Source organism: Lithobates pipiens, unplaced genomic scaffold (genome assembly GCF_037356315.1).
Source record: "Lithobates pipiens isolate NorthernLeopardFrog02 unplaced genomic scaffold, aLitPip1_a1.2 Scaffold_27, whole genome shotgun sequence".
In the NCBI taxonomy this organism is placed as follows: Eukaryota; Metazoa; Chordata; class Amphibia; order Anura; family Ranidae; genus Lithobates; species Lithobates pipiens.
The window spans coordinates 228322562-228345001 of NW_027507788.1; positions in this window are offsets into that span (position 1 = coordinate 228322562).

The window sequence follows — 22440 nt, forward strand, 5'->3', positions numbered from 1 at the left end:
TCTTCTATGTGGTAGATAACTATTTCTTGACAAATAACTTGCCCCGAAGAAGAAAAAGCTTAAATTCGAAACGCGTTGGACCTTTTTTGTCCTCATCGTATCTGTATGTCGACTGTCAGAAATGATCATCTGTCATTGAATTGCATCTCATTTTTAACTTTTCTATGGAATATGTTTTAATGTGTAAAAATAAAATGTACTTTTTCTACATTTTTTGAAGTTGCACATGCCCTTAAAAGTCCAATTTAGAGGGTCTGTTGCTGTAATATATTAGGGATGTGGGCTTCGCACTTCATTTCCTAACAAAACATTTTTTTTTTATATTGAACACCTAGACATATAGCTGGTGGCTATTGGATAATGGAATTGTAATAGCAAACAATAAAATTATTATTAGTAGTAGTAGTATTAATACTAATAATGCTACTACTAGTACTACTACAAGTAATAATAATAATATTTTTATTATTTTTGTATTTATTTATTACAACATCCTCAATTTACACAGCACTTAACATATATATTATACATTCACATCAGTCCCTGTCCTCATAATAATATTTTGTTATTATTATTTTAAACTGCAAAGTAAATACAGTCAAAACTGTATGAAAATAGTTACATTATTATTATTATTGTTGTTGTTGCTGTTAATATTTTTACATTGTTATCCACCTCCCACCCGGCCAATGCATATATACGGCCGGGTGGGAGCCGTCTACTCCTGATAGGCCGTTCAGGAACGTCCTTCAGGAGTAGCGGGATCGCGCGTGCCCGCGCAGCGGCGCGATCCCGATGTGCTCGTGTCACCCGGACACGGCACATCTCAGATCGGCAGGAGGGCTCTGTGATTGGCCCTCCTGATCACATGACGGCCGTGTCCAATCACGGCCGTCATGTGATGTAAACAAACAGCCGGTTGCTAGGCAATCGGCTCTCCTCTCCTCACACGGAAGTCATCGCTGAGGAGAGGAGAGCAGATCGCTGCAGCCGGCTGATGATCAGTGAGTATGGGCTGCTTTTTACAGCTTTTTACTCACTGATCATCAGTGTAGTGTCAACACACAACACACCACACAGTACAAACACAGTCCCCACACATGTCCCCAAAACACACATGTCCCCAAAACATACATGTCCCCAAATAATAAAAACACATGTCCCTAATAATAAAAACATGTCCCCCACATATGTCCCACTAAAATCACATGTCCCAATGATTATCTGCACACATATGTACGTGATCACCTGCACACATATGTACATGATCATTTGCGTACATATGTCCGTGATCACACAAACCAATTATTATACACTTAACGGAATTTTTTTTACCAAAAACATGTAGCAGAATACATTTTGGCTTAAATTTATGACAAAATTAGATTTTATTGGATTTCTTTTCAAATAGAAAAAAGAAAATATTGTTTTTTTTTTCCAAATTTCCGCTTTTTTTGCGCTTATATCGCAAAAAATAAAAAACGGAGTCGTGAATAAATAACACCAAAATAAAGCTCTATTTGTGCAAACAAAATGATAACAATTTCATTTGGGTACAGTGTAGCATGACCGCGCAATTGTCACTGAAAGCGCTAGAGCGATGAAAGCTGAAAATTGGGCTGGGAAGGAAGGGGGTGAAAGTGCCCTGTATTGTAGTGGTTATTATAATAATTTCAAAATAAATACAATTGAAACTGCATTATAATATAGGGACTTCCAAAATTTTATTTTATTATCAAGAATTCAAGTATTGGTTACATAGTTGGGGAGGCTGAAAAAAGACCATCAAGTCCAACCTCTGTGTGTGATTATATGTCAGTATTACATTGTATATCCCTGTATGTTGTGGTCATTTAATGGTAGTTTATTTGATAATAAAATGGTAAAATGATAATAATAATAATAAAAACAATAATAATAATAATAATAATAATAATAAATTATTATTATTATTATTATTATTATTATTATTAATAATAAAAATAACAATAATAATAATAAAAAACGCAAAATAAATACAATCAAAACTGTATTATAATATAAAGAACCCCAGTCTAGTTACATTATTATTATTACATTATTATTATTGCTGTTATTGTTATTAATATTGTTACATTGTTATTTATTTTATTGTTGTAGTTATTATTATAATATAAAGAATTCAGGTGTTTTTAAATTATTATTATTTTTATTACTAATATGATGTTGTTATTATTATTATTATAATTATTATTATTATTATTATTATTATTATTATTAATAATAATAATAATAATAAAAATTGCAAAATAAATACAATCCAATTGTATTTTAATATAAAGATTCCTAGTTTAGTTAAATTATTACTATTGTTGTTATTATTACTATATTGTTATTGCTGTTATTGTTATTAATATTGTTACATTGTTATTTCTTTTATTGTTGTAGTTATTATTATAATATAAAGAATTCAGGTGTTTATAAATTATTATTAATATTATTATTACTAATATGATGTTGTTGTTATTATTATTATAATTATTATTATTAATAATAATAATAATAATAATAAAAATTGCAAAATAAATACAATCCAATTGTATTTTAATATAAAGATTCCTAGTTTAGTTAAATTATTACTATTGTTGTTATTATTACTATATTGTTATTGTTTTTATTGTTATTAATATTGTTACATTGTTATTTCTTTTATTGTTGTAGTTATTATTATAATCTAAAGAATTCAGGTGTTTTTAAATTATTATTATTTTTATTACGAATATGATGTTGTTGTTATTATTATTATAATTATTATTAATAATAATAATAATAATAATAATAATAATAATAAAAATTGCAAAATAAATACAATCCAATTGTATTTTAATATAAAGATTCCTAGTTTAGTTAAATTATTACTATTGTTGTTATTATTACTATATTGTTATTGTTTTTATTGTTATTAATATTATAATAACTTCAAAATAAATACACTTGAAACTGTATCTTAATATAAAGAATTCCGGTACTGTTAAATTATTATTATTGTTGTTGTTGCTATTATTATTATTATTACGTTAATATTTTTATTGTCATTATTATTGTAATCTTTTCAAAATAAATAAAATAAAAATAAAAACTCTATTAAAAAAAAAAAACTCCAGTCTTCTTAAATTACTATTACTGTTATATTGTTGTCATTATTATGGCACTTAGAAAAGTTGCCTCTCCATAGAAAGCATTGTGTATTTTCCAATAATCATAACATATACATATATACTTATACGTGTCCGTGTTAAATACAAACTTTGCTCATGGAAGTCTGCAGCAACTCAATGTATATCTAACAGTAAAACTTTTTTTTTTTTTATTCCCATTAGGGAGCGTCACCCTCTCTATTTGCCCTGTTAACCATTACCACCCTGAGGAAAGTGAAAGAAAATCCACAAATTTTGGGTTGTCACCAGAACAGGAACAAAGGGAAAATCTTCAGTGGGGACACTAGTCCTGGGGACAACAAGGGAGTCCCTCACTTCCTGTTTTGACTATGGGACAGGAAGTGAAGGACAATTTCCCAAATGGGATACAGATGGCCACAGAACAAAAAATTAAAAAATCCTGACGGGTCATAGCTGTTCCTGACTCCAAAAAAAAAAAAAAAAAAAAAAAAAAACTTTGGCTTTAGTTTTAAAGTCATTAGGACACCATTATACAATTCAAAGTAAGCAATCAATCCAGAGAAATGTTCTTTAATAAATTATCTTAAAATAGATATAAACTCAATTCTTAAAGTTTTCAGTCTTTTTAAATTTCTTCAGCTTTCATTAAAAAAAACACCTCTGCTTGAAGGTCCCTTCTTCAGACACTCCTTGTTATAGGGTGACAACTGTCTCCCAGTTGTGTCTCTGAGTTGTCATGCTGTCCCATGCGCCCCCCAGTGGAGATGACAAGCATTGACGCACATTGCTCGGGCATGATCCCCTGTTGTCACTATGCAATGATGTGCAGCTGACGGAGTATTGCATAGAGATAGTAAAAAGGAGGAAGAAAATAAAAAAAAAAACAGATATAAAAAAAATGAAACATGTCATCTGTTTCTGAAACCCAGCCCTAACAAGCTATGTGTGCAATATATGCTGGGAGCCCGTAACAGTTCACATGTAGACCACAGTTAGGAAAATATGCAGCTCTTCGCACACTGTTGCCGATTATATATACATGCTGCAATATATTATTATATAACAATTATAACAATAGTAATAATAATAACAAAAATTATTAGCAACAATAATAAAAATAGTTAAAATAATAAAGACAATAATAGTAAAAAAAAAAGCTAAAATTTTTATATATATAATCATTTTTTTAGCTTTTTTTTTACTATTATTGTCTTTATTATTTTGACTATTTTTATTATTTTTGTTAATAATTGTTGTTATTATTATTGCTATCTTTGTTATTATTATATAATAATATATTGCAGCATGTATATATCAGCATGTATATATATATATATATATATATATATATATATATATATATATATATATATATATATATATATATATATATATATATATATATTAAAAACGATAATAATTATGAAAATAATAATAATAATGGCAACAGTATTAGTAACAATAATAAAGATAGTAACAATAAAAACAACACCAAAATTAATAGTAATAACAGCAGTAATAGTAGCAATAATAATGACAATAATAATAATAACAACGATGATTAAAATAATATTAACAAAAATAATAATAGTAATAACAGTATTAGTAACAGTAATAACAATGAAATGAATAATAATAACAGCAGTAATAGTAGCAATAATAATGGCAATAATAATAATAATCAAAACAATAATAACAATGAAAAATAATAATAATGAAAATAATGATAAACAACAGCATCAACAACAATAATAATAATGACAATAATAGTGATAATGACAATATTAAAAATAATAACAGCAGCATTAATAACAATAATTAAAATAGTAAGAATAATAAAAACAATAATAATAATAAAAACAATTAAAAAAAGCAATAAAAATAATAATAGCGAAAATAATAACAAAGGTATTAGTAACAATAATAATGACAATAATAATCATAATAATAATAATAACAGCAGTATTAGCAATAATAACAATAATAAAAATAGTAACATTAATAATGACAACAATAATAATAATAATTGTGGAGTGCAGGCTCACTGCCTCTCCCCTGCTGATAGCCAATCAATACCAGGATACCAGGATTTGTAGGTTCTCATAGGACAGTAATTGATGAGCAATGCTGAGGTTGGGAGTTCAAGCCTCACCTAGAGCCACAGTTTTAGGTAATCCAGGGATCAAACGCTGCCCCCTATTGGTCACACAGGAAACAATCCAGGATAGTTTAAAGCAGAACTAAGGCTTGATTCACACTAATGCGTTTTATGATGCTTTTTGCATTTTGCAGGGAATATTTTTAACATGGGCTCCTATGGAACACGTTCACATCAATGCATTTTTGTGCCTCTACATTTTTTGGAAAGGGTCGGGGACTTTTTTCCTGCAAAATGCAGTGTTTTGCATGCAATAGACTTCAATGGACCCGCATTCAAAACGCAAGTACTGCGATTTTATAACGATTTTGCCGTGATTTGCGTTTCTTTATTTTTTACTCTATATAGCTGGTTGCTAAGGAGCGGGTCGGGAATCTGGCTTGCCGCGTCCTTAGCAAGGGGATGAGTCGATTCAGTTCGCATTGTGCGCTATACAAGCATTTCACTCATTCATCAGCTGTCAGCGAGCTTTCCCATCCCCATCTTCTGATGGCTCCTCCCAGCAGGATAATGCCCCATGTCACAAAGCTCCAATCATCTCACCACTGGACAATGAGGTCCCTGTCCTCCAATGGCCTCCACACTCACCACATCTCATCCAATAGAGCGCCTTTGGGATGTGCTGGAACGGGAGATTCGGCATCATGGATGTGCAGCAGTTTTTTTTTCTGCAGGAACTGTGTGATGTTATGATGTCACTATGGAGCAAAATCTCTGAGGAACGTTTCCGACATCTTGTTGTATCTATGCCACCAAAAATGAAGTCAAAGGGGGTCCAACCTGGTCCTAGCAAGGAGGACCTAATAGTGGCCAGTGAGTGTATTTACCCAAACTAGAGACAACTGAACTAACAACCTATGTTGGAGTATGGAGCAGGGGTAGACATAAAGGTGGGGGGGGGGGGGGGGGGTATGGGGGTCGTTATACTTTCTGTATCACTCCATGTATCTGCAGGACAGGCCATGTGCCGATTCCTGGTCATCACAGACGCCGCTCGCCTCCCTTCTGTCTTATCAGCAGTAATCTCAATTCACAGTCAGTTTAGCATATGGCCATTAGAGCCCCTCCTATTGTCTTGCCAGGGGATGTAGACTGTGGGAAACTGTGCAGGTCCTGATTGACACCGAAGTGTCTCCAGTGTCACAATCTGTCCCCCGCGCTTTACCTTCCAGGCGAGATGCATATCTGAGGAGGCCTCACCTGTCAGACGCACGCTGCATTCCTCCGCTCTTCCTGGTGTAGGGCACTACCCTCCTGGGAGCTGCATTCCTCCGCTCTTCCTTGTGTAGCGCACTACCCTCCTAAGAGCTGCATTCCTCCGCTCTTCCTTGTGTAGGGCACTACCCTCCTGGGAGCTGCATTCCTCCGCTCTTCCTTGAGTAGCACACTACCCTCCTAAGAGCTGCATTCCTCCGCTCTTCCTTGTGTAGGGCACTACCCTCCTAAGAGCTGCATTCCTCCGCTCTTCCTTGTGTAGGGCACTACCCTCCTGGGAGCTGCATTCCTCCGCTCTTCCTTGAGTAGCACACTACCCTCCTAAGAGCTGCATTCCTCCGCTCTTCCTTGTGTAGCGCACTACCCTCCTAAGAGCTGCATTCCTCCGCTCTTCCTTGAGTAGCACACTACCCTCCTAAGAGCTGCATTCCTCCGCTCTTCCTTGTGTAGGGCACTACCCTCCTAAGAGCTGCATTCCTCCGCTCTTCCTTGTGTAGGGCACTACCCTCCTAAGAGCTGCATTCCTCCGCTCTTCCTTGTGTAGGGCACTACCCTCCTAAGAGCTGCATTCCTCCGCTCTTCCTTGAGTAGCGCACTACCCTCCTGGGAGCTGCATTCCTCCGCTCTTCCTTGATAGTGATGGCCGAACGGTTCGCCCGGCGGTCGTTTCGCGGCGAATTTCCGACTTTCGCCGTCCGCGGGTTCGAACGCCTTTTTCCGTCGTTCGCCCCGGCGGACTTACGTGTTTAATGTATACAAGAACTTTAACCTTTCGTGACACGTTTATCATGTGTTACAGGACAACCAATTGAGACATGACAGCTCATGGACACTTGGACATTCCCCCTAACCTATAAATACACCCGATCCGGTGGCCATTTTACATTCTTTCTTCTGTCACTGTAGGGAAAGGATCCTGTGTGGAGTAGGGACAGAGAAAACGCTAGCTATTTGGTACACAAAAGTTCTTTTCAGGACTGGTATAGGTGTTAGGTCAGCAGCCTGAGTTTCTTTTGTCAGTTTAGATAAAGGGACAGAGCGCTGTATGCTGCTATTTTAGGGACAGCTCAGCCAGATTAGTCTTTCTTCATCATCATCATCATCATCATCATTAGCTGTTACTATCAGGTCCACAAAAGAGCTGTTCCAGCTAATCGTTCCAGCCTACTCTTTTTTGCCAATTTGTATAGGGACAGGCAGGAAGCAGTGTGTCAGGCAGTGAGGATAATTTTAAAGACTTGCTGTTACTATTAGTTCCACAAAGGTTCTTTTCAGGACTGGTATCAGTGGTACGGTAATAGGCTTGTACACGTATAATATTCTTTCTTCCAAATATAGAAAGAATATTATACTTGACTGCTGCCCTTCTGCTGCAGTCTGCTAATCATTCACAACTCACTTGTTCCACAAAGCTCTTTATCAGGACTGGTAACTTGGTCTGTCTAGGGTGCTACGGTACATAGGCTTGGGTGCGGTACAGTCTGCTGTTCTGTAAGGACCGCTATCGGTCCACAATACATAGGGTTGCCGTGCACTACTGCTGACCGCTGCCCTATACTGCAGCAGTCCTTCATTGGTATAGGGACTGACGTACAGTCTGCTAATCACTAACACACAACCTGCTTGGTCCACAAAAGTTCTTATAAGGACTGGTAACTTGGTATAGGGTGCTACGGTACATAGGCCTGAGTGCGTTACAGTCTGCTGTTCTGTAAGGACCGCTATCGGTCCACAATACATAGGGTTGCCGTGCACTACTGCTGACCGCTGCCCTATACTGCAGCAGTCCTTCAGCGGTATAGGGACTGACGCACAGTCTGCTAAACACTAACACACAACCTGCTTGGTCCACAAAAGTTTTTATAAGGACTGGTAACTTGGTATAGGGTGCTACGGTACATAGGCCTGAGTGCAGTACAGTCTGCTGTTCTGTAAGGACCGCTATCGGTCCACAATACATAGGGTTGCCGTGCACTACTGCTGACCGCTGCCCTATACTGCAGCAGTCCTTCATTGGTATAGGGACTGACGTACAGTCTGCTAATCACTAACACACAACCTGCTTGGTCCACAAAAGTTCTTATAAGGACTGGTAACTTGGTATAGGGTGCTACGGTACATAGGCCTGAGTGCGTTACAGTCTGCTGTTCTGTAAGGACCGCTATCGGTCCACAATACATAGGGTTGACGTGCACCACTGCTGACCGCTGCCCTATACTGCAGCAGTCCTTCAGCGGTATAGGGACTGACGTACAGTCTGCTAAACACTAATACACAACCTGCTTGGTCCACAAAAGTTCTTATAAGGACTGGTAACTTGGTATAGGGTGCTACGGTACATAGGCTTGAGTGCGGTACAGTCTGCTGTTCTGTAAGGACCGCTATCGGTCCACAATAGATAGGGTTGACGTGCACCACTGCTGACCGCTGCCCTATACTGCAGCAGTCCTTCAGCGGTATAGGGACTGACGCACAGTCTGCTAAACACTAACACACAACCTGCTTGGTCCACAAAAGTTTTTATAAGGACTGGTAACTTGGTATAGGGTGCTACGGTACATAGGCCTGAGTGCGTTACAGTCTGCTGTTCTGTAAGGACCGCTATCGGTCCACAATACATAGGGTTGCCGTGCACTACTGCTGACCGCTGCCCTATACTGCAGCAGTCCTTCATTGGTATAGGGACTGACGTACAGTCTGCTAATCACTAACACACAACCTGCTTGGTCCACAAAAGTTCTTATAAGGACTGGTAACTTGGTATAGGGTGCTACGGTACATAGGCCTGAGTGCGTTACAGTCTGCTGTTCTGTAAGGACCGCTATCGGTCCACAATACATAGGGTTGACGTGCACCACTGCTGACCGCTGCCCTATACTGCAGCAGTCCTTCAGCGGTATAGGGACTGACGTACAGTCTGCTAAACACTAATACACAACCTGCTTGGTCCACAAAAGTTCTTATAAGGACTGGTAACTTGGTATAGGGTGCTACGGTACATAGGCTTGAGTGCGGTACAGTCTGCTGTTCTGTAAGGACCGCTATCGGTCCACAATACATAGGGTTGCCGTGCACTACTGCTGACCGCTGCCCTATACTGCAGCAGTCCTTCATTGGTATAGGGACTGACGTACAGTCTGCTAATCACTAACACACAACCTGCTTGTTCCACAAAAGTTCTTATAAGGACTGGTAACTTGGTATAGGGTGCTACGGTACATAGGCTTGAGTGCGGTACAGTCTGCTGTTCTGTAAGGACCGCTATCGGTCCACAATAGATAGGGTTGACGTGCACCACTGCTGACCGCTGCCCTATACTGCAGCAGTCCTTCAGCGGTATAGGGACTGACGTACAGTCTGCTAAACACTAATACACAACCTGCTTGGTCCACAAAAGTTCTTATAAGGACTGGTAACTTGGTATAGGGTGCTACGGTACATAGGCTTGAGTGCGGTACAGTCTGCTGTTCTGTAAGGACCGCTATCGGTCCACAATAGATAGGGTTGACGTGCACCACTGCTGACCGCTGCCCTATACTGCAGCAGTCCTTCAGCGGTATAGGGACTGACGTACAGTCTGCTAAACACTAATACACAACCTGCTTGGTCCACAAAAGTTCTTATAAGGACTGGTAACTTGGTATAGGGTGCTACGGTACATAGGCTTGAGTGCGGTACAGTCTGCTGTTCTGTAAGGACCGCTATCGGTCCACAATACATAGGGTTGCCGTGCACTACTGCTGACCGCTGCCCTATACTGCAGCAGTCCTTCATTGGTATAGGGACTGACGTACAGTCTGCTAATCACTAACACACAACCTGCTTGTTCCACAAAAGTTCTTATAAGGACTGGTAACTTGGTATAGGGTGCTACGGTACATAGGCTTGAGTGCGGTACAGTCTGCTGTTCTGTAAGGACCGCTATCGGTCCACAATAGATAGGGTTGACGTGCACCACTGCTGACCGCTGCCCTATACTGCAGCAGTCCTTCAGCGGTATAGGGACTGACGTACAGTCTGCTAAACACTAATACACAACCTGCTTGGTCCACAAAAGTTCTTATAAGGACTGGTAACTTGGTATAGGGTGCTACGGTACATAGGCTTGAGTGCGGTACAGTCTGCTGTTCTGTAAGGACCGCTATCGGTCCACAATAGATAGGGTTGACGTGCACCACTGCTGACCGCTGCCCTATACTGCAGCAGTCCTTCAGCGGTATAGGGACTGACGTACAGTCTGCTAAACACTAATACACAACCTGCTTGGTCCACAAAAGTTCTTATAAGGACTGGTAACTTGGTATAGGGTGCTACGGTACATAGGCTTGAGTGCGGTACAGTCTGCTGTTCTGTAAGGACCGCTATCGGTCCACAATAGATAGGGTTGACGTGCACCACTGCTGACCGCTCACCTATACTGCAGCAGTCCTTCAGCGGTATAGGGACTAAGAGTTTTGTCACAGGGTCATTTAAAAAATGACATGCAGAGGAAGAGGCAGGCCCTTCCGCAGGGGTGGTAGGGGTAGGGCAGGAGCAACAGGCTTGAGCCAAAGTGGGAAGTTGCAGAAGGTGCGTTCAATTACTTTAAAGGATGCACCAGACTTGGTTGAGTGGCTCGCTCAGCCTTACTCTTCTGCACCCTCCTCATCCTCTCGATCTGCACCCTCTTCTTCACTCTCTGCTATGTGCACCCCCAAAGACACTACCACCAACAACACGACCACCACCACCACCACCACATACCTTCCGCTTGAGTCACTGGAATTATTTTCCGATCCATATCAAGAGGACATTTCTGATGCGCAGCCACTCTTGGTATTGGATCAGGAAGAGGAGGTAGCAACAAGCGCTACTCAGCAGTCTGACGCCAGTACCCAGATCAGCCCAAGGAGGAGGTTGGTCCCCGGTGTTGCTGCCTACTCTACTTATAGCGGTGGGGAAGGTGACGTTGATGATGACGTGTCTAGTGATGTCACGTGGGTGCCCACAAGAGAGGAAGAGGAGGGGAGTTCAGAGGGAGATATGGACCAGCAGATAGGGAGGAGAAGCAGCAATGACTTACATTGCACAGCAGGGACAAAGCAGACTGCAAATGTATCAGGAGCGAGTCATCGACCATGTACGGTCACATCTGGCGCTCCCAGGACACCGGCACATGGCTCCGCAGTGTGGGCTTTTTTTAACGTGTCCGCTGCTGACAATAGCGTTGCCATCTGCAATCTTTGCAGTCAACGCGTTAGTCGCGGTAAGCCCAATACTCACCTAGGGACGACCGCCTTAAGAAGGCACATGAGCAGCCATCACCGAGCCCAGTGGGAGCAACGGAACACACAAAGCCACACTGCAGGCTCTCACCGTCCAGCCTCGTCTTCTACTTCTCCTTCTCCTCTCTCCTCACAATTGTCCTCCACTCCACCTTCCATCACGCCAAGCTCACATTTTTCTGCAAAAAGGCAGGCTTCCGTGGGCCTAATGTTTGAGCGTAAAAAAATGATGACGCCGGATAACCCTCTTGCCCAACGGTTGGCGGCTGGCTTGTCAGAACTCATAGCCCGCCAACTACTGCCATATAAACTGGTGGACTCGGAGGCCTTTCGCAAATTTGTGGCCATTGGAACACCACAATGGAAGGTCCCAGGAAGGAAGTATTTCTCAGAGAAGGGCATCCCAGAGCTATATGGCCATGTTCAGCGGCAAGTGAATGTATCTCTGGCACACAGTGTCGGTGCCAAGATACATCTGACCACAGACACGTGGTCTAGCAAACACGGGCAGGGAAGGTATATCAGTTTTACTGCCCACTGGGTGAACCTTCTGACGGCCGTCAAGCATGTAACCCGTGGCACCCGTGTAGATTTGGTTTTACCGCCACGGATTGCATGCAGGCCTGACTCTTCTTCTCCTCCTCCTACTCCATCCTCCTCCCTCTCCTCCTCAGCTGCCTCCTCCTTTTCCGCTGCTAGCGTCTCTTCCACTGCACCGCCCAAGCTCCCCAGAACCTATTCCACATGCCAGGTGAGACGTTGCCATGCCGTGCTGCGTCTGTTGTGCCTGGAAGCAAAGAGCCACACTGGCCCGGCACTCCTTTCAGCTTTGCGTTCACAGGCAGATGAGTGGCTAACACCGCTCAATTTGACAGTTGGTAAAGTGGTGTGTGACAACGGTGCCAATCTGCTTAGCGCATTGAAACAGGGCAAAATCACGCACGTGCCGTGCATGGCACACGTCTTAAACTTGGTCGTGCAGCGATTCCTTGTCAAATACCCTGGGGTCCAGGACATCTTGCGGCAGGCAAGGAAAATCTCGGCCCATTTCAGAAGATCTTACACGGCCATGGCTCGCCTTGCTGACATTCAGCGGCGACACCATCTGCCGGTCAGACGTCTTATTTGCGATTGCCCGACGCGATGGAACTCAACCTTCTATATGCTTGATAGGCTGCTCCAGCAGAAACGTGCAGTTAACGTCTACCTGTATGAACTCTGCGAAAGAAACGGTTCTGGGGAGCTGGGTTTTTTTTCACCGCGCCAGTGGCTGCTCATGCGCGACACATGCAGACTTCTGCGGCCATTTGAGGAGATCACCAAACTGGTCAGTCGCAGCCATGGCGCCATCAGTGACATGGTACCTTATGCCTTCTTTCTGGAGCGTGCATTGCGTCGTGTCATTGATCAGGCTGTGGAGGAGCAGGAGCGGGAAGATGAGGAAGTCGCAATGCTGGATGAATTCCCAGGGGGGGCTACTCTATCTGAGACAAGTCAACAACAGGAGTCTGATGAGGAGTCAGAGGAGGATGGTGCCGGGGCGGATGAGCAGGAGCAAGAAGAGCATGCTTTAAACCTTTCTGGGATCCCTGTTGTGCGAGGATGGGGAGAGGAGAATGAAGAGGACGACATTATCCTGGATGATGAGCAGGAGCCAGGCCACCACACCGCTTCCACTTTAGTGCAAATGGGGGCCTTCATGCTCCAGTGTTTTAATAGGGACCCCCGTATAAAAAGCATGAGGGTCAAGGACCAGTACTGGGTGGCAACGTACTTAGACCCCCGGTACAAACACAAAATGGCGGAAATGTTACCGCCGTCGCAGAGGGCTGTCAGAATGCAGCACTTCCAGGCCTTGCTTCGAGAAATGCTGCATTCTGCTTTTGCGTGCGCTGGCAGAGGAGCAATTCCCACTCCCAGAGAAGGATTTGCGGGTACCAATCCAACAGCGCCTGCAAGAAGAGGCCGGTTTGAAGATGTGTTGGTGACTTCGGATATGAGGTCATTCTTTCAGCCGACCCATCGACAGGTGTCATCCGGATCCAGCATCAGGGAACGCCTAGACCGTCAGGTGTCCGACTACATTGGGTTAACGGCCGATGTGGACGCTCTGAGGAGTGATGAACCCCTAGACTACTGGGTGGGCAGGCTTGACCTCTGGCCAGAGCTTGCCCAATTTGCAATCGAACTGTTGGCTTGCCCCTCATCCAGTGTCCTGTCCGAAAGGACGTTCAGCGCAGCAGGGGGGATTGTGACCGATAAGCGTACTCGCCTAGCTCACCACAGTGTTAACTACCTCACATTTCTAAAAATGAATGAGGCATGGATCTCGGAGGAATTCAACACATGTGATCAGTAGACCATGTATATGTCTATAAACAATTTTTGGAATCAAGCACACAGACCTTCTTAATTCATTTGGCTCACTTCCCTGACCCAAAAAAGCACACCGTACTATATGCCCCTACCCTCCTCTTTGAAGAGGTTGAGCGGTGTCATATTTCTACTGGGGCTGCTTATTATGAGGGGTTCCCACCATCCCTGTGCTGTGCTGACTTCCTCCTGGGTGTTCTTATTATGAGGGGCTCCCACCATCCCTGTGCTGTGCTGACTTCCTCCTGGGGGTTCTTATTATGAGGGGATCACACCATCCCTGTGCTGTGCTGACTTCCTCCTGGGGCTGCTTACGGTGCTGCTGTCAGCGCTGTATGTCACGGAGCTGCTGTCAGCGCTGTATGTCACGGAGCTGCTGTCAGCGCTGTATGTCACGGAGCTGCTGTCAGCGCTGTATGTCACGGAGCTGCTGTCAGCGCTGTATGTCACGGAGCTGCTGTCAGCGCTGTATGTCACGGAGCTGCTGTCAGCGCTGTATGTCACGGAGCTGCTGTCAGCGCTGTATGTCACGGAGCTGCTGTCAGCGCTGTATGTCACGGAGCTGCTGTCAGCGCTGTATGTCACGGAGCTGCTGTCAGCGCTGTATGTCACGGAGCTGCTGTCAGCGCTGTATGTCACGGAGCTGCTGTCAGCGCTGTATGTCACGGTGCTGCTGTCAGCGCTGTATGTCACGGAGCTGCTGTCAGCGCTGTATGTCACGGAGCTGCTGTCAGTGCTGTATGTCACGGAGCTGCTGTCAGCGCTGTATGTCACGGAGCTGCTGTCAGCGCTGTATGTCACGGAGCTGCTGTCAGCGCTGTATGTCACGGTGCTGCTGTCAGCGCTGTATGTCACGGAGCTGCTGTCAGCGCTGTATGTCACGGAGCTGCTGTCAGCGCTGTATGTCACGGAGCTGCTGTCAGCGCTGTATGTCACGGAGCTGCTGTCAGCGCTGTATGTCACGGAGCTGCTGTCAGCGCTGTATGTCACGGTGCTGCTGTCAGCGCTGTATGTCACGGAGCTGCTGTCAGCGCTGTATGTCACGGAGCTGCTGTCAGTGCTGTATGTCACGGAGCTGCTGTCAGCGCTGTATGTCACGGAGCTGCTGTCAGCGCTGTATGTCACGGAGCTGCTGTCAGCGCTGTATGTCACGGTGCTGCTGTCAGCGCTGTATGTCACGGAGCTGCTGTCAGCGCTGTATGTCACGGAGCTGCTGTCAGCGCTGTATGTCACGGAGCTGCTGTCAGCGCTGTATGTCACGGAGCTGCTGTCAGCGCTGTATGTCACGGAGCTGCTGTCAGCGCTGTATGTCACGGTGCTGATGTCAGTGCTCTGTATTACGGTGCTGCTGTCAGTGCTCTGTATCTCCTGCACCCTCTTGTTTGCCTACCCTGGTCCCTGACCTTCCCTCTCCTCCATTGCCTTCATTAGCTCCATAGTCCTGAATTGTCAGAACAATTTCCCAAATAAAAAAAAAATGCTTGTAGTTATCGATCCCAAATTCACCTCATACATGTATTATGCTATTGTCCAGGTGGTGGGACTACGTGCTACCCCCTAATAATTACCCCGTGGCCGCAAATTCGACCTAAAGGTTTGCGAAATTCGCCTCCCATTGAAGTCAATGGAGCCCGCGGCGAACGGTCGTTTTCGCGAACGTTTGTGTCCGTTCGCGTTTCGCGTTCGCGAAACGTCCCGTCGGAAGTTCGTCCATCACTATTCCTTGAGTAGCACACTACCCTCCTAAGTAGTGATGGACGAACTTCCGACGGGACGTTTCGCGAACGCGAAATGCGAACGGACCCAAACGTTCGCGAAACAGAACGTTCGCCGCGGGCCCCATTGACTTCAATGGGAGGCGAACTTTGCAAACCTTCATGTCGAATTTGCGGCCACGTGGTAATTATTAGGGGGTAAAACGTAGTCCCACCATCTGGACAATGACATAATACATGTATGAGGTGAATTTGGGATCGATAACTACAAGCATTTTTATTTTATTTGGGAAATTGTTCTAACAATTCAGGACTATGGAGCTAATGAAGGCAATGGAGGAGAGGGAAGGTCAGGGACCAGGGTAGGCAAAGAAGAGGGTGCAGGAGATGATCACCAGCAGCGTGACATACCGGAATGACACATGCACCGTGATAGAGGCATCTGACAGCAGCACCGTAATACAGAGCACTGACAGCAGCACCGTGACATACAGCGCTGACAGCAGCACCGTGACATACAGCGCTGACAGCAGCACCGTGACATACAGCGCTGACAGCAGCACCGTGACATACAGCGCTGACAGCAGCACCGTGACATACAGCGCTGACAGCAGCACCGTGACATACAGCGCTGACAGCAGCACCGTGACATACAGCGCTGACAGCAGCACCGTGACATACAGCGCTGACAGCAGCACCGTAAGCAGCCCCAGGAGGAAGTCAGCACAGCACAGGGATGGTGTGATCCCCTCATAATAAGAACCCCCAGGAGGAAGTCAGCACAGCACAGGGATAGTGTGATCCCTTCATAATAAGAACCCCCAGGAGGAAGTCAGCACAGCACAGGGATATCATAAGCAGCCCCAGTAGAAATATGACACCGCTCAACCTCTTCAAAGAGGAGGGTAGGGGCATATAGTACGGTGTGCTTTTTTGGGTCAAGGAAGTGAGCCAAATGAATTAAGAAGGTCTGTGTGCTTGATTAAAAAAATAGTTTATAGACATATACATGGTCTACTGGTCACATGTGTTGAATTCCTCCGAGATCCATGCCTCATTCATTTTTAGAAATGTGAGGTAGTTAACACTGTGGTGAGCTAGGCGAGTACGCTTATCGGTCACAATCCCCCCTGCTGCGCTGAACGTCCTTTCGGACAGGACACTGGATGAGGGGCAAGCCAACAGTTCGATTGCAAATTGGGCAAGCTCTGGCCAGAGGTCAAGCCTGCCCACCCAGTAGTCTAGGGGTTCATCACTCCTCAGAGCGTCCACATCGGCCGTTAACCCAATGTAGTCGGACACCTGACGGTCTAGGCGTTCCCTGATGCTGGATCCGGATGACACCTGTCGATGGGTCGGCTGAAAGAATGACCTCATATCCGAAGTCACCAACACATCTTCAAACCGGCCTCTTCTTGCAGGCGCTGTTGGATTGGTACCCGCAAATCCTTCTCTGGGAGTGGGAATTGCTCCTCTGCCAGCGCACGCAAAAGCAGAATGCAGCATTTCTCGAAGCAAGGCCTGGAAGTGCTGCATTCTGACAGCCCTCTGCGACGGCGGTAACATTTCCGCCATTTTGTGTTTGTACCGGGGGTCTAAGTACGTTGCCACCCAGTACTGGTCCTTGACCCTCATGCTTTTTATACGGGGGTCCCTATTAAAACACTGGAGCATGAAGGCCCCCATTTGCACTAAAGTGGAAGCGGTGTGGTGGCCTGGCTCCTGCTCATCATCCAGGATAATGTCGTCCTCTTCATTCTCCTCTCCCCATCCTCGCACAACAGGGATCCCAGAAAGGTTTAAAGCATGCTCTTCTTGCTCCTGCTCATCCGCCCCGGCACCATCCTCCTCTGACTCCTCATCAGACTCCTGTTGTTGACTTGTCTCAGATAGAGTAGCCCCCCCTGGGAATTCATCCAGCATTGCGACTTCCTCATCTTCCCGCTCCTGCTCCTCCACAGCCTGATCAATGACACGACGCAATGCACGCTCCAGAAAGAAGGCATAAGGTACCATGTCACTGATGGCGCCATGGCTGCGACTGACCAGTTTGGTGATCTCCTCAAATGGCCGCAGAAGTCTGCATGTGTCGCGCATGAGCAGCCACTGGCGCGGTGAAAAAAAACCCAGCTCCCCAGAACCGTTTCTTTCGCAGAGTTCATACAGGTAGACGTTAACTGCACGTTTCTGCTGGAGCAGCCTATCAAGCATATAGAAGGTTGAGTTCCATCGCGTCGGGCAATCGCAAATAAGACGTCTGACCGGCAGATGGTGTCGCCGCTGAATGTCAGCAAGGCGAGCCATGGCCGTGTAAGATCTTCTGAAATGGGCCGAGATTTTCCTTGCCTGCCGCAAGATGTCCTGGACCCCAGGGTATTTGACAAGGAATCGCTGCACGACCAAGTTTAAGACGTGTGCCATGCACGGCACGTGCGTGATTTTGCCCTGTTTCAATGCGCTAAGCAGATTGGCACCGTTGTCACACACCACTTTACCAACTGTCAAATTGAGCGGTGTTAGCCACTCATCTGCCTGTGAACGCAAAGCTGAAAGGAGTGCCGGGCCAGTGTGGCTCTTTGCTTCCAGGCACAACAGACGCAGCACGGCATGGCAACGTCTCACCTGGCATGTGGAATAGGTTCTGGGGAGCTTGGGCGGTGCAGTGGAAGAGACGCTAGCAGCGGAAAAGGAGGAGGCAGCTGAGGAGGAGAGGGAGGAGGATGGAGTAGGAGGAGGAGAAGAAGAGTCAGGCCTGCATGCAATCCGTGGCGGTAAAACCAAATCTACACGGGTGCCACGGGTTACATGCTTGACGGCCGTCAGAAGGTTCACCCAGTGGGCAGTAAAACTGATATACCTTCCCTGCCCGTGTTTGCTAGACCACGTGTCTGTGGTCAGATGTATCTTGGCACCGACACTGTGTGCCAGAGATACATTCACTTGCCGCTGAACATGGCCATATAGCTCTGGGATGCCCTTCTCTGAGAAATACTTCCTTCCTGGGACCTTCCATTGTGGTGTTCCAATGGCCACAAATTTGCGAAAGGCCTCCGAGTCCACCAGTTTATATGGCAGTAGTTGGCGGGCTATGAGTTCTGACAAGCCAGCCGCCAACCGTTGGGCAAGAGGGTTATCCGGCGTCATCATTTTTTTACGCTCAAACATTAGGCCCACGGAAGCCTGCCTTTTTGCAGAAAAATGTGAGCTTGGCGTGATGGAAGGTGGAGTGGAGGACAATTGTGAGGAGAGAGGAGAAGGAGAAGTAGAAGACGAGGCTGGACGGTGAGAGCCTGCAGTGTGGCTTTGTGTGTTCCGTTGCTCCCACTGGGCTCGGTGATGGCTGCTCATGTGCCTTCTTAAGGCGGTCGTCCCTAGGTGAGTATTGGGCTTACCGCGACTAATGCATTGACTGCAAAGATTGCAGATGGCAACGCTATTGTCAGCAGCGGACACGTTAAAAAAAGCCCACACTGCGGAGCCATGTGCCGGTGTCCTGGGAGCGCCAGATGTGACCGTACATGGTCGATGACTCGCTCCTGATACATTTGCAGTCTGCTTTGTCCCTGCTGTGCAATGTAAGTCATTGCTGCTTCTCCTCCCTATCTGCTGGTCCATATCTCCCTCTGAACTCCCCTCCTCTTCCTCTCTTGTGGGCACCCACGTGACATCACTAGACACGTCATCATCAACGTCACCTTCCCCACCGCTATAAGTAGAGATCTCGGAGTAGGCAGCAACACCGGGGACCAACCTCCTCCTTGGGCTGATCTGGGTACTGGCGTCAGACTGCTGAGTAGCGCTTGTTGCTACCTCCTCTTCCTGATCCAATACCAAGAGTGGCTGCGCATCAGAAATGTCCTCTTGATATGGATCGGAAAATAATTCCAGTGACTCAAGCGGAAGGTATGTGGTGGTGGTGGTGGTGGTGGTCGTGTTGTTGGTGGTAGTGTCTTTGGGGGTGCACATAGCAGAGAGTGAAGAAGAGGGTGCAGATCGAGAGGATGAGGAGGGTGCAGAAGAGTAAGGCTGAGCGAGCCACTCAACCAAGTCTGGTGCATCCTTTAAAGTAATTGAACGCACCTTCTGCAACTTCCCACTTTGGCTCAAGCCTGTTGCTCCTGCCCTACCCCTACCACCCCTGCGGAAGGGCCTGCCTCTTCCTCTGCCTGTCATTTTTTAAATGACCCTGTGACAAAACTCTTAGTCCCTATACCGATGAAGGACTGCTGCAGTATAGGGCAGCGGTCAGCAGTGGTGCACGTCAACCCTATCTATTGTGGACCGATAGCGGTCCTTACAGAACAGCAGACTGTACCGCACTCAAGCCTATGTACCGTAGCACCCTATACCAAGTTACCAGTCCTTATAAGAACTTTTGTGGACCAAGCAGGTTGTGTATTAGTGTTTAGCAGACTGTACGTCAGTCCCTATACCGCTGAAGGACTGCTGCAGTATAGGGCAGCGGTCAGCAGTGGTGCACGTCAACCCTATCTATTGTGGACCGATAGCGGTCCTTACAGAACAGCAGACTGTACCGCACTCAAGCCTATGTACCGTAGCACCCTATACCAAGTTACCAGTCCTTATAAGAACTTTTGTGGAACAAGCAGGTTGTGTATTAGTGTTTAGCAGACTGTACGTCAGTCCCTATACCGCTGAAGGACTGCTGCAGTATAGGGCAGCGGTCAGCAGTGGTGCACGTCAACCCTATCTATTGTGGACCGATAGCGGTCCTTACAGAACAGCAGACTGTACCGCACTCAAGCCTATGTACCGTAGCACCCTATACCAAGTTACCAGTCCTTATAAGAACTTTTGTGGAACAAGCAGGTTGTGTGTTAGTGATTAGCAGACTGTACGTCAGTCCCTATACCGCTGAAGGACTGCTGCAGTATAGGTGAGCGGTCAGCAGTGGTGCACGTCAACCCTATCTATTGTGGACCTATAGCGGTCCTTACAGAACAGCAGACTGTACCGCACTCAAGCCTATGTACCGTAGCACCCTATACCAAGTTACCAGTCCTTATAAGAACTTTTGTGGAACAAGCAGGTTGTGTATTAGTGTTTAGCAGACTGTACGTCAGTCCCTATACCGCTGAAGGACTGCTGCAGTATAGGGCAGCGGTCAGCAGTGGTGCACGTCAACCCTATCTATTGTGGACCGATAGCGGTCCTTACAGAACAGCAGACTGTACCGCACTCAAGCCTATGTACCGTAGCACCCTATACCAAGTTACCAGTCCTTATAAGAACTTTTGTGGAACAAGCAGGTTGTGTGTTAGTGATTAGCAGACTGTACGTCAGTCCCTATACCGCTGAAGGACTGCTGCAGTATAGGTGAGCGGTCAGCAGTGGTGCACGTCAACCCTATCTATTGTGGACCTATAGCGGTCCTTACAGAACAGCAGACTGTACCGCACTCAAGCCTATGTACCGTAGCACCCTATACCAAGTTACCAGTCCTTATAAGAACTTTTGTGGAACAAGCAGGTTGTGTATTAGTGTTTAGCAGACTGTACGTCAGTCCCTATACCGCTGAAGGACTGCTGCAGTATAGGGCAGCGGTCAGCAGTGGTGCACGTCAACCCTATCTATTGTGGACCGATAGCGGTCCTTACAGAACAGCAGACTGTACCGCACTCAAGCCTATGTACCGTAGCACCCTATACCAAGTTACCAGTCCTTATAAGAACTTTTGTGGAACAAGCAGGTTGTGTGTTAGTGATTAGCAGACTGTACGTCAGTCCCTATACCGCTGAAGGACTGCTGCAGTATAGGTGAGCGGTCAGCAGTGGTGCACGTCAACCCTATCTATTGTGGACCTATAGCGGTCCTTACAGAACAGCAGACTGTACCGCACTCAAGCCTATGTACCGTAGCACCCTATACCAAGTTACCAGTCCTTATAAGAACTTTTGTGGAACAAGCAGGTTGTGTGTTAGTGATTAGCAGACTGTACGTCAGTCCCTATACCGCTGAAGGACTGCTGCAGTATAGGGCAGCGGTCAGCAGTGGTGCACGTCAACCCTATCTATTGTGGACCGATAGCGGTCCTTACAGAACAGCAGACTGTACCGCACTCAAGCCTATGTACCGTAGCACCCTATACCAAGTTACCAGTCCTTATAAGAACTTTTGTGGAACAAGCAGGTTGTGTGTTAGTGATTAGCAGACTGTACGTCAGTCCCTATACCGCTGAAGGACTGCTGCAGTATAGGGCAGCGGTCAGCAGTGGTGCACGTCAACCCTATCTATTGTGGACCGATAGCGGTCCTTACAGAACAGCAGACTGTACCGCACTCAAGCCTATGTACCGTAGCACCCTATACCAAGTTACCAGTCCTTATAAGAACTTTTGTGGAACAAGTGAGTTGTGAATGTTTAGCAGACTGCAGCAGAAGGGCAGCAGTCAAGTATAATATCCTTTCTATATTTGGAAGAAAGAATATTATACATGTACAAGCCTATTACTGTACCACTGATACCAGTCCTGAAAAGAACCTTTGTGGAACTAATAATAACAGCAAGTCTTTAAAATTACCCTCACTGCCTGACAA